The sequence below is a fragment of the Aethalodelphis obliquidens genome, unplaced genomic scaffold, assembly GCF_003676395.1.
Source record: "Aethalodelphis obliquidens isolate GAN/ISIS:26980383/991018 unplaced genomic scaffold, ASM367639v1 scaffold64, whole genome shotgun sequence".
NCBI lineage: Eukaryota > Metazoa > Chordata > Mammalia > Artiodactyla > Delphinidae > Aethalodelphis > Aethalodelphis obliquidens.
In genome coordinates, this window is record NW_020838008.1 from 10379056 (window position 1) to 10392795 (window position 13740).

Consider the following 13740-nt stretch of genomic DNA (forward strand, 5'->3'; position numbering starts at 1 on the left):
CACACACACACACACACACACACACACACACACACACACACACACACCTTTCTCCCATCTGCTTCCCCATGAATTCCTCAATGTATATTTCTTGTAAGACACACACACACACACACACACACACACACACACACACCCCTTTCTCCCATCTGCTTCCCCATGAATTCCTCAATGTATATTTTTTGTAAGATAACCTTCACTCCCTGCCCCCATGCCTCTTACTACCCTTCTTAAATTAAGCAAGATTTGAAGTTCTTTCCCCAGTTCCTCGCTCCTCTTACTAAAGTTTGAAGATTTGGACATGAAGTTCTCCTTTTCTTTCCTTTTCCCAGATGAAGTCTTTAGGATGGTAGCATGGCCAATATTAATGAGAAAGCACAGCTTAACAAGCTGCAAATATTACCCACACCTGAAAGGTGCCTTACTTTAAACGGGTCTTAGAGCTGCGTCTGAACAGTGGATAAGTATTTAAGGGGCCTGATTCACATTCAGAATCTTCTCATGCATTATGTTTATTTAGAGGTGCAAATTTGGATTCTATATATCGTTATATTTTGAAATGTTATTGCCCAAAGAAGTCTTTATGAATTTCTTATCTAGAACTATTTATACATAGCAACTGTGTTAAAACTATTTCAAAAATACTTCACGTTTCTATTGTACAGTATTGGGGAAGGTCATGTAGACCATTCTTTAAACATGCTATCATTAAATGCAGTCTTGAAATTTGCATTTAATGCCTTTAATTGTAAGAAAAGATCATATTGCTTTTAAACCAAAAGACCATTTGAGGCAAAAAATTCATGAGTGTCTGTTCCTTAATGGATAGAAGAGTCAGGGCTCTATCAGTTTTTCAAGATAATATTCAACTTCCTTGACAGGCAACTGATATTCTAGCACTAAGATAGCAAGTAATAATGACATTTTTACCATTCCACCTATTTGACGTCCAGGGCAGACACTGCTAATCAATCTGGGCTTTCTCCTACCTGCCCACTTCACACCAACACCACCATCACCATCCTCCTATATGGGCATCCTGACATTCAATCACAGAAGTTTCCCACCCTTCCTAAGCATTGCAACTACCTAGGGAACTTTTAAAAGATATAAATTCTTCAAACAAAGTAAACTGATTCTTTTGGCTGAGTCTTTTAAACTCTCAAACTGAAGATTATATACAACCAAGGTTTAGAACTGCCACTCTAGGAACTCCTAACCTCTGCAGATTCTGTAATACCCAAAGTTTCTCACACCTATATCTTTGCTCAAGCCACACTTACCTAAAATCCAGTTATTCCCTTACTGTGGAACTCACATCCAATGTATGAGTAATGAGTTTTCAGTGCTATATGGATCATTAAAGTACAGTGGATTACCTAGTGAGAAAAGAATTCCTTTTTTCTATTATTTTTAAAGACGTGGTTACATAAAGGAAAATGCTCAGCTTGGTGTAAATATGACATAATTTGTTAAGCCTTATCAATTATGCTTTTTAACAAAAAAAATTAAAAGAACCTCAGCAAGTAACATTGTTTACCTGGAATTTAACACTATTTTTCTATTTTTATTTGATTTTCAAAGTTATCTTCCAATTATGGCAAGTGATATTGGTTTTTATTCAAAAAAGTGAAAATAATTCTTAAATGTATTTAAATAAAATGGGTGTCTACTGACAGGGAAAATGACAAAATGTGTGAAAGACTGAAAACAAACTTTTCTGATAAAGATAAAGGAAATCAAAATAAATTGAGAGATAGACCATTTCCATGGGTCAGAAGACTCAACATTCTTAATAAGACAGTCCTACCTAAATTGATCTATAGATCAATTCAACCTCAATCAAAATTCCAGTAGACTTTAGTAGAAATTGTCAAACCCTCTCTAAAACTCATTTGGAAATGCAAAGGAAAGATGTGGCATAGCCAAAACATCTTCGAAAAAAAAGGATAAATAAAGTTGCAAGGCTAACATCTTATTTCAAGAATTATTATGGGGCTTCCCTGGTGGCACAGTGGTTGAGAGTCCACCTGCCGATGCAGGGGACACGGGTTTTTGCCCCGGTCCGGGAAGATCCCACATGCCGCGGAGCAGCTAGGCCCGTGAGCCATGGCCACTGAGCCTGTGCGTCCAGAGCCTGTGCTCCGCAACGGGAGAGGTCACAGCAGTGAGAGGCCCACGTGCCGCAAAAAAACAAACAAACACACAAAAGAGACTAGTCTGATAAATGCGAAACATAGAGCATATCAGAAGGAAGGGAAGCTAACAGAATTTCTCCCAAGCTCAAAAACATGTATGCATCTCCTTTTTTAATTATTATTCATTTTTATTCCAATTCCTTGTTCATTTTAAACTCTTATAGTCAACTGCCATTTCTCGTTGGTTCACCACACCAACCACTCAGCACAGAGATGTGGAAGTGTGAATCAGCAACTGAAAAATAGGCCTGGCTCTTAGCTTTATACTAAGCTATAAAGATCTTAGGCAAGACACTTATTCTCTCAGCTTCACTTTTCCCACTGGCAACTGAAAACATTAAGTCATATACAAGGATATTTCCAAGTCTGTGAGTCATTTCATTTGCCAAGTCTAGTCTGAAGTTATTTTTTATTAATGTTCTTGATCTCTAAAGAACATCATTACTACCCCCACTAAGGCCTCAGTCAAAGCATCTCTCCTCCTGGTAGAATATCTTGTGCTAACGTGTGGTAAAGGAAAGTTAAGGAGGACATGCTTATTAGCTTGTCCTGGCAAGAAGACTGGGGATTTGGAAGGAAAGGCTCTAAATTGCTTATTCTTTTGTACATAAACATACACAGTTCACTTCACGGCTTCAGAATATATGAGCACACCTTATATACCCCATCTGCTCCAAGGCTTCCCAGAACCATGCTGGTATGCTAATATTTTTTGTCAGTTTTGAGGGGAAGTTTGAACTGAACTTCTCTTTCTCCAGGGCTCTTCAAAAGGCAATTGAGTGTTATCATGATTGAGAGGCCACAGCCTGCAGAGTGACAAATTTCAGCCCTTGGACTATGGCCCATCAAATGGGTAGGCATCCCAGATCTGGGAAAAAATAGGCCTCCTCTGGGACACAGTCTTTCCTGGAGTATTGGAGGAACGATGAACGTATTTGGTGATATAAGTAATTGGCCAAGAAATGTCACTCCCCCCAAAACCAATATCTACCAGTAAATGCTCCCTTCTGAGAATACCCTACAGCTGGGGAGAGATATAATTCATTGCCCCAGAGCTGTAACTCCCCACAGCACTGTACATCTTAGGAAACAGGACTTCCTTGGAGGACATCATCTCTAATCCCTTGGTCTAAGATAGCAAAAAGCCAGCTGGAGATCATACACATTGTTCCCCCACTATCAAGGGGACAAGGACTATAAAAGTGAGTAGAATTGTTTTCTTTTATTGCTTTATGACCCTTTTCATACCAGTTGAGGATGCTTACCCGTAATGAAGAACTCAAGAAACTAACAAAGACAGGAAACAGAGAAGTACCTTTTTTTTTTCTATATCCATTTCTATATGCCCAGCATAGTAAACACTCAATATATCTTTGAAAATAAATAAATGGATGCCACAAGACTTACTTGTCGGTTGGCTGAAAAGGCACTAATATCACATTATTTTTCCTTTGTATTCTGAAATTTCTGAAAACTATTTCCAGTGCACTAAAAAGTAATCTTTTCCAGTTTTAGCTCCATGGTGTTTATATAAGCTGGAGTGTAATTTCTTTTGAAGTATGGTTTATTGTTTCCTTTGTTTTCTGTACTTTTGCTTAATATTAAATAAGGTATTTTGACTTTTTTTCTTAAAGAAAAAGTCTAACGAAACTCTACAGTTATACTTTCATGCCACTGTAAATGTATTCCAATGTTTTTCAAAATGTTTAGATCTAAGAACACATAATTGCTTATGAATGTGATGAATTAACGTGTCAGTGCATTTGCTTGTAATCTTTTTTCTTCATACAAAAAGGTTATAATATTGTATACATAACTTTTAATTTAATATAGTGATACAAACATTTTCCATCTTAAATAGCTTTTGCAAACATCATCTCTAATAGCCACATAATTTTCCATTATTTAGTCATACAATAATTACTTAATTCTTCTAATAAAGGATATTTATAATGTGTCATTTCTTCCCTGTTTTAAGTAAGAAAGGGATGAATATGTGAGCTTGAAAATGTTTTCTAAATTACTAATTATCTCTTTAGAATAAACTTCTATAAATAAAAGTACATAATTAAAGGTTATGGATATTTTTTAAACTTTTGACTTACGCTACTAACTTTTTTCCTGAAGAGTTCATATGAATTTGAATTCTAATATGCAGTTCATTTCATCATTATACCATGTATTTTTTTCTTTTAATGGTAGTGGTTTTTTTAACTAGGAAATTGATGCCACTTTCTCCTGAAATAACAGTGATAACCCAGAGTTCCATTAGGAAAATAATTCTACAAGGTTTCAGTTCATAGAAAGATAATTACCATTTTGCAAATCTCTGGTTGAGTATGTTTGGGGGGAACTGAAGCAAAACATGGCAAAAGTTCCAATCATTGTAACATACCCTGATGGTTCTTTGAGTAAATTACATGGCCTTTTGTGAACTTGCTGATTTAAACAATTCTTTATAAAGGAGTGCTACTGACTTAAAAAGACTGTAACAAGAAACGCTGGTGCCATTGTGGTTAATTGAATAAGCACATGTTCAAAAGCTATGCTCTTTATTTAGTTTACTCTAATAGATCTAAGTCTACTGTGTAAATAGGGCTCAGAACTTATGAAACTCTTGTTTTTTAACTCACAGGATATTTAAAGGAAATTCATGCTCAGGCACTGAGATAAGCTTTGTGACTTGTCTTACACTGAATAAAATCCACCTTCATAAATTAATGTATCTGGAAACATTTCCTCAGAATTCAGTCTTTAAATAGACAGCAATACAGTTTCACTCTGAAAGTATGTGAGAGCCCTTTACGTGGCTGTTAAAGATCATAAAAGAATGAATAGCACATATTAAATGGTAAAGCATTTTAGTAAGAAGTTGAATTAAAAATTGCATCCTTGTTAATAAGTTAATTAAAACAAGTCATTAATCAATAAGTCTTCATAAAATTCTACCACCTTAAAGGATCTTGTTATATGAAGAACATCTCTCTTTCTCATTATTACAGCTACCCTTTAAGAGCTGGTTATTGTGTGTTATGCACTATGCTCAGGCCCTATATATATTATGTCATTTAATTCTCATAATCAGCTTATTGAGGCCAATTATATTATCCTGGTTTTACAAATGAGAAAATTATAGTTTTAAAAAGAATAAGTCCTCAAAATACTCTAATAGTCAGACTCCTTTACACTCATGCTTCTCCCCAGAAGTTAGGCTAGCTTCCACTGTAATAGAGACTCACAAAACAACCTGTTAGGTAGAGTTGTTCGTAATACAGTTACTCAGAAGAGGCGCTTACTGGCTAAGTCATAAGCAATCTTGAAAATGTAACTATTCTTTCAGTTAACAACAGTTCCATTTAAAAAAACAAAAGATATGACATTAAAAAGAGAAATTCAAAATTCCATAGTTTTCATATCTTCTTTTAGTAAAGTTTAATGATGGAATTTTTATTGTTTTCCCCTTTCTTTCTCACATCCTACCATGTAAATAATAAGACAGACATCAAGGCAAAAATTTTTGCTATTATTTATTTATACCATTAGAAATTTGAAACATGTTTTCCTTTTATTTTCAAGCACCACTAAAGTCAGATTAGATACTAACTTCTACTCCTGTCAAAACCTAACATTCTATTCAAAGGTGATCTTTTCCTCTCAAGGTAACTATTGTGAGACCTTGCCATTCAGCATTAGAAAAAAAATAGTTAAAAGTTTCATAAAATAAAAATTGACAAAAGAGAAGTTCATAGGTACCCTTTTTGGAAAGCAAAATAGTTAACAAAAAAAGATACATTTTAATGAGTTAGTTCCTACTGTATTCCAATGACTGAACACAAACAAGTTACGTAAGTCAATTCCTCAAATAACCTCAAATCCCTATTTATTCATAAGGAATTGCCGCAGGATCTAGAAAATAGTTTTTTGTTCATTATTGTTATAAAATATGATGAAATTAACTTTGAAAGATGTTATACATGTCTGCTTTTTTCTCTTCTATCTTCTCCTGTGCCACAGTCTGTCTTCTGGAGCTTTCATTAGAAGTGTTCCAATTAAAAAGCAGTGTGAGTTAAGAAAATGGCTTCCATTCACAACAAGGATTCTAAATAAGAGGTAAATTCGGTAAATCAGTTCCTCCCTGGCTCCTAGCCATTCACATCTTTTGGTTTTGAAATTCATGTCTTTGTGAGCATAAGGTGGTTGTTATGAGGTGTTGTCAGGCCTCTGACAGAGTTATTGTGCATGGCAGGAGGTGGCAGTTTTTGATCAATGTCTTCAAAGTCAAAGCTTGGAAAATAATAGCTGCACATCAAAACCCAGTGCCATATGCAGTTAACATTGGGCTCTTTCAGGTGGCCCCAGGGAATGACTTAATTCTCATGTGGAGCTTTACTTTAATTAGTCATCTATAATGGTGTATTAAGATTTACATGAAGACTTGTAACTTGAGATTCATTGTCAAATGAGGTTCAGGAAAATCATTAACAGAATAAAAATAAAAAAACCTATCTATTTATTCACGTTCTCCTCCCATTTTTCCTGAATCCCTGACTGATTGCATTTCTGTTCTTATGACATCTTTTATTGACCCAATACCTTTGTAAGAATGCCCATGTTTAATTTTTTAGGCCATTTATGCAATTATTTCATGATATCCTGCCTAGTTGATCAAGTTACTGATTTTAAACCTTTCTGTTGTACCTTTTTCTATATTTTTATTACTTTAAAAAAACGTCTGACAGGAATAAAGACGCAGACGTAGAGAATGGACTTGAGGACACAGGCAGGGGGAAGAGTAAGCTGGGACGAAGTGAGAGAGTGGCATGGACTTCTATATACTACCAAAAGTAAAATAGATAGCTAGTAGGAAGCAGCCACATAGCACAGGGAGATCAGCTTGGTGCTTTGTGACCACCTAGAGGGGTGGGATAGGGAGGATGGGAGGGAGATGCAAGAGGGAGGAGATATGGGGATATATGTATATGTATAGCTGATTCACTTTGTTATAAAGCAGAAACTAACACACCATTGTAAAGCAATTACACTCCAATAAAGATGTAAAAAAAAAAAGTCTTAAAACATTCACAATTGCTTTAAAATGAGGGGTTTTATGTTGTTTTTAGTTTTCTTCTAGAACATACAGTTATTGGCAACATTTAAGAAGAAAAAGCTATTACGTTCATATATCCATTTGAATAGCACAACTGGCATGTATTATAGAATCATATATATATATGATATATATATATATGATATATGATATGTGATTTCTTAAAGAACCTATAGTGTCAGAGGTGGAAAATACACAATAAAAAGTCAGATAAATCCATAGTTAAGAGTTAAATGTGCCATATGTTTCTCTAATACTGAGGCACAATGGGGTGCACTAAGAAACTCATTAAGTCAATGGAAATAGCAGCTGGGCTCTATCGAGATGTCTATTCACTTCTGAAACAGAAAAACACAAAAAGAGTGGACACATTCCACTTCTCAGGTTTGAACTGATCATGTTAGCTTGGGGTTAGTGCAATGCAAAATGCTAACGTACCTTTCCTCTCAGCACCTAATTTGATAAACTTCATTTTAATAGCTGTTTCTTTATTTTTCCCAGTAAGGCAAAGATATCTATCTCCCCTTACTTTCTGAACTTTTCTCATTAAAAAAATTTAAAGCTCTGCCAAAGCACCCAAATAGTACAGTAAAGCGATGCAGCAGACACAATGAGCCTGATAAATGACTTTAACAGTAAAAAAAAAAAGTCTTAATATCTCTAGTTTGATTTTATGGACTTCAGAATGAAATGAACGCCATAATAATACAAACTGATCCCACTAAAATTTTGTGTGATTTGGGAAAAGGCCTTGGTTCCCAAGGCACTGGTTTCCTCCTCTATAAAATGTAGTTTTAGATGCTTTTTTTTTCATGTCAGTTACTTTAAGAATTGGATAAAGTCTATGAGATCGGAAATATATGCACATGTGAACAACACAATTTTACATAGCATTTCAACCCCCCAGTTAGACTGAGCACCATAAAGGATTACTAGCCTCTTACTAGCTTAAAATTCTATGGTTCTATGCTAATATCAATATAAAACCTCCTGATTCATAAAACAAATCTGCAAAACTGAGACCAAGCCTCTGAAGTGTCTGAAGTCTACTACGGTAGGAAATGAACGCAGAACTACAGAATCTTTAGAGTTTGTGACCTTGGTGTTGATTAGTTTTCTCTACTGATAGATTACAATTCATAATGTCTATATTCACTTTTTAACAAAAACAATGTTCTGAAACAGGATGAGAAAATAAGGCCAAAAAAAGTAACACCTCCAGCCATTTTGGTTCAATAATAATAATTCATATTCTTCAATTCATTTTCTTCTCATAGCATCTTCAGAATTCTCACTGAATTGAGAAATGTCTACTAACTAAGGGGACAAAACAAATATGTTTTCCCTAACTGGTAGTCACCACACTGCAAGTGTTAAACACCTCAGAGACCATTCAAGTCTTCATGAATCAATAATGAATTCAGAAGCATAAGGCTTATCAAGTCTAAAGGCAAAATCCATATTATTATCAGTAAGGGCTTCTATCATTTGAAATCCTAAAACAGGTGAAGTAAGGTTCTATAGTCTTCAAAATTCCAAGCTTCTCAGGGGTTCTCTCAATATTTCCTGTATCTGTAAAAATTTTTTAAAACTCAATTGAGTGGAATGAGTTTTAGATACTACCTACCCCAAAATTATTTAAGCTTGTGTATTTTAAAATATATGTCCAACTTTATTTTAGCTGAGGGAAGTTTCTGCCCTATTCAAGTATCTGCTCTCCTTGTCAGTGAAATGAAGTTTATCAAGCTTCACACACTATTCAGATGAAGAGACATGTCTCTGTGTCAGTAGTTTGAGACTGTCAGATTCTCAACTGAGATACGGATATTAGAAGTTTGATTTGGGATGGAAAGCAAGAGGAGAGATTCTGATTGGGGAAAAGCAGGTATCCCCTCTCTTCACACTATCTCTTTAGTCTCTTACTCCTGACTGATCTCATGCCATAAGCCACCAAAATACATATCTGCTATCTTGCAAAGTCCCTTCTCAACCCTCTTAATACACCATTCCTTCTTACTCTCTCTTTCACAGCCAAATCTCAGAAACAGTCTGACATTTGTCTTCACTTCCTCATCTAGTATTAAGTCCCTAGTCACATCAAACAGGTCTTTATTCCCTCTGTCCACCAACAACATTTAGTAAGGTCACTAATGACTCCTATGCTGCCAGGTCAAGGACTCTTTCCATTATTCACCTGCTTGACCTCTCAGCAATATTCAACACAGTTACATGTACTAAAAATTCTCTTCTCTTGACTTCCATAACACCATAACTTCCTATTTTTTCTTCTACTTCTCTCAATCTTATTTGCTCATTCCTCTGCTCTTCCTTTTTCATATACAAGCCTGTTATAGTTCATCTGTGTGATTATAATTATTTAATGCCTATCTCCTCCCATAAGGATGGGAAATAGGGCAATTTTGTTTCCCACTGTTGTTCTCAGTGTCTTGATCACTGAATAGATAATCAATAAACATGTATTAAAGAAATGCAAAAGGCCTAGAAGGGATCATGGTATGACAGGTCTCCCGGGCATATGGGGTCATTTTAGGGGACTATGAAAAACAGTTCATTTCACTACAGAGACCACGATGCAGGTATTTTTTACATTGCTCTTTAACTCTTCACCCTGCTTAAGATGGCTGCCTTAATTTTTATATAAATTTTCATTAATTTATTTAATGAACAAACATTCATCAAATATCTATTTTATGCCAATAACCATGCTAGGTAGTTTACTTATAGCATCTTATTTAATCCCCATAACATTCCTGTGAGATAGTTACCATGCCTGCTATTTTGAAATAACAGATGTACAAAGTTGATATATAAATCCAGATTTGCCTTAAACGAAAGTTCATGCTCTTTCTACTATACCGCCTTACTTATTTAAGGTTATTGGCAAGGAAGGAAGGCAACTTAAGGGTTAAGGGTGAGTTCTTTCACAACTCGCGTCGCTCACCTAACAGACGTCACTCGTCCTTATAACATGAGTCATTCAACCATCAGCAAGATTCTAAAGAACAAGGACAAGATCATAGAACATGTGAAGTCTGCTGTGCCAATGATGTAGACAATAATATCGAAGAAGCGTGGAAAAGTGATGGAGGTGATGGAGAAACTTCTCACTGTGCGGATGCAGGATCAGCATCAGCATCAAGCTCCACTCAGCTTAATGTTGATTCAAGAGAAATCTAAAAGCCTTTAAGAAGACTTGAAGAAGAAACACAGGGAAGAATCAGTGGGCACATCTTTCAATGCCAGCCATGGCTGGTTTCATCAGTTCAAGGCTAGAGCCAACTTTCACAACATAAAAGTAAGTGGCGAGGCAGCAAGTGCAGGTACGGTAGCTACCCAGGAATTTCCTGAAATGCTTTGAGAAATTATTGATGAAGGTGCATATTTACCCAAGCAGGTTTTTAATGTGGATGAGACAGGACTGTACTGAAAGGGGGTGCCAGACTGAAGTTACATCAGTAAGGAGGAAAAGTTGATGCCAGGCTATAAAGCAACAAAGGATAGGTTAACTCTGTTGCTCGGTGGCAATGCTTATAGCAATACGAAGCTGAAGCTCTCTTAGTTTATCATTCATGGAACCCAAGAGCCCTTAAAAACATAGCCGAGGGCTCTCTTCCTGCTGTGTAGAAGAGTAACCCCAAAGCCTGGGCTACACAGTCCATTTTCCAGGACTCTTTTTGCCACCACTTTATCCCAGAGGTAGAGAAATATTGCTTGGAGAAGGACGTCCCATTTAACTTTTTTTTTGCTGCGAGACAATGCTTCGGGCCACCCCCCATTCATGGACGACTTTCAACAACAGCAAAGTAGTACATCTGCCACCAAATAACTACATTGTTCATCCAACCTATGGATGGGATGTAACCAGGGAGTTACAGCAACTTTCAATAAATATTATCTACGTCACACTTTTCATCAGGCAGTAAAGGCAAGTGACGACTCAGGAACAACCTTGCGACAATTTTGGAAGGACTATAACAACTACAAGGCTATAAAAATACATTGACTGAAGATTACATTCTCTTTCCCACTTTTCATCTGAGCTCTTGTAACCTCCCCATACTAAAACTATCGTTAACTTATAATTTCTGAGCATCCACATGAGATATACAGAAGGGATATCAATCAACAATAAAAATATGGTAATTTATCCTTCAGTAATTAAAGAAAATAAATAGGGGCAGGGGAGGTAGATTAATTAGGGATCAGTGAGTGTAGAATAATATTGATAGTTGTGTCTCAAGGTGCATGGGCCATTAATATAATTTTAGAGAAATAATATTTACTACTTATTTTTAGTAGCCTTATAATTCCTCATTCTAATAATCATGACAAAATGTCAGAATTTTGTGACAATCTTCTTTTTCTTCTCATTATACTTAAGATTGTCAGGATAATCCTTTCACCTCTGGAAAGCCAAAGACAACTGTGACTATTTTAGCAAATGAAAAAGAGAGAGAGAGATTGGTTCAAGGTGGCTGAGTAGAAGGACATGCTCTCACTCCCTCTTTCGAGAACACAAGATCACAACTAACTGCTGAGCAATCATCATCAGGAAGACACTGGAACTCACCAAAAAAGATACCCCGCATGCAAAGACAAAGAAGAAGCCACAATGAGATGGCAAAAGGGGGGCAATCACAATAAAATCAAATCCCATAACTGTTGGGTGGGTGACTCACAAACTGGAGAACACTTATACCACAGAAGTCCACCCACTGGAGTGAAGGTTCTGAGCCCCACGTCAGGCTTCTGAACCTGGGGGTCCGGCAATGGGAGGAGCAATTCCTAGAGAATCAGACTTGGAAGGCTAGCGGGATTTGATTGCAGGACTTCGAAAGGACTGGGGGAAACAGAGACTCCACTCTTGGAGGGCACACACCAAGTACTGTGCGCACTGGGACCCAAGGGAAGGGGCAGTGACCCCATAGGAGGCTGAACCAGACCTACCTGCCAGTGCTGGAGGGTCTCCTTCAGAGGCGGGAGGTGGCTTTGCCTCACCGTGAGGACAAGGACACTGGCAGCAGAAGTTCTGGGAAGTACTCCTTGGCGTGAGCCCTTCCAGAGTCTGTCATCAGATCCACCAAAGAGCCCAGGTAGGCTCCAGTGTTGGGTTGCCTCAGGCCAAACAACCAACAGGGAGGGAACTCAGCCACACCCAAAGCAGAGAAGTAGATTAAAGTTTTACTGAGCTCTACCCACCAGAGCAACAGCCAGCTGTTCAACCCACCACCAGTCCCTCCCATCAGGAAACTGACACAAGCCTGTCAGATAGCCTCATCCACCAGAGGGCAGACAGCAGAAGCAAGAAGAACTACAATCCTGCAGCCTGTGGAACAAAAACCACATTTGCAGAAAGACACACAAGATGAAAAGGCAGAAGGATATGTACCAGATGAAGGAACAAGATAAAACCCTAGAAAAATAACTAAATGAAATGGAGATAGGCAATCTTCCAGAAAAAGAAATCAGAATAATGATAGTGAAGATGATCCAGAACCTCAGAAAAAAAATGGAGGCAAAGATAGAGAAGATGCAAGAAATGTTTAACAAAGATCTAGAAAAATTAAAAAACAAACAGAGATGAACCATACAGTAACTGAAATGAAAAATACACTACAAGGAATCAATAGCAGAATAACTGAGGCAGAAGAACGGATAAGTGACCTGGAAAACAGAATGGTGGAATTCACTGCTGCGGAACAGAATAAAGAAAAAAGAATGAAAAGAAATGAAGATGAAGACAACATAAGAGACCTCTGGGACAACATTAAACACAACAACATTCGCATTATAGGGGTCCTAGAAGGAGAAGAGAGAGAGAAAGGACCTGAGAAAATATTTGAAGAGATTATAGTCATAAACTTCCCTAACATGGGAAAGGAAATCACCACCCAAGGCCAGGAAGCACAGAGAGTCCCATACAGGATAAACCAAAGGAGAAACACGCCGAGAAACACAGTAATCAAATTGGCAAAAATTAAAAACAAAGAAAAATTATTGAAAGCAGCAAGGGAAAAACGACAAATAACATACAAAGGAACTCCCATAAGGTTGACAACTGATTTCTCAGCACAAACTCTACAAGCCAGAAGGGAGTGGCATGATATACTTAAAGTGCTGAAAGGGAAGAACCTACAACCAAGATTACTCTACCCAGCAAGAATCTCCTTTGGATTCCATGGAGAAATTAAAAGCTTTACAGACAAGCAAAAGCTAAGAGAGTTCAGCACCATCAAACCAGCTCTAAAAAAAATGCTAAAGGAACTTCTCTAAGTGGGAAACACAAGAGAAGAAAAGGACCTACAAAAACAAACCCCAAACAATTAAGAAAATGGTCATACGAACATACATATCAATAATTACCTTAAATGTGAATGGATTAAATGCTCCGACCAAAAGACACAGGCTTGCTGA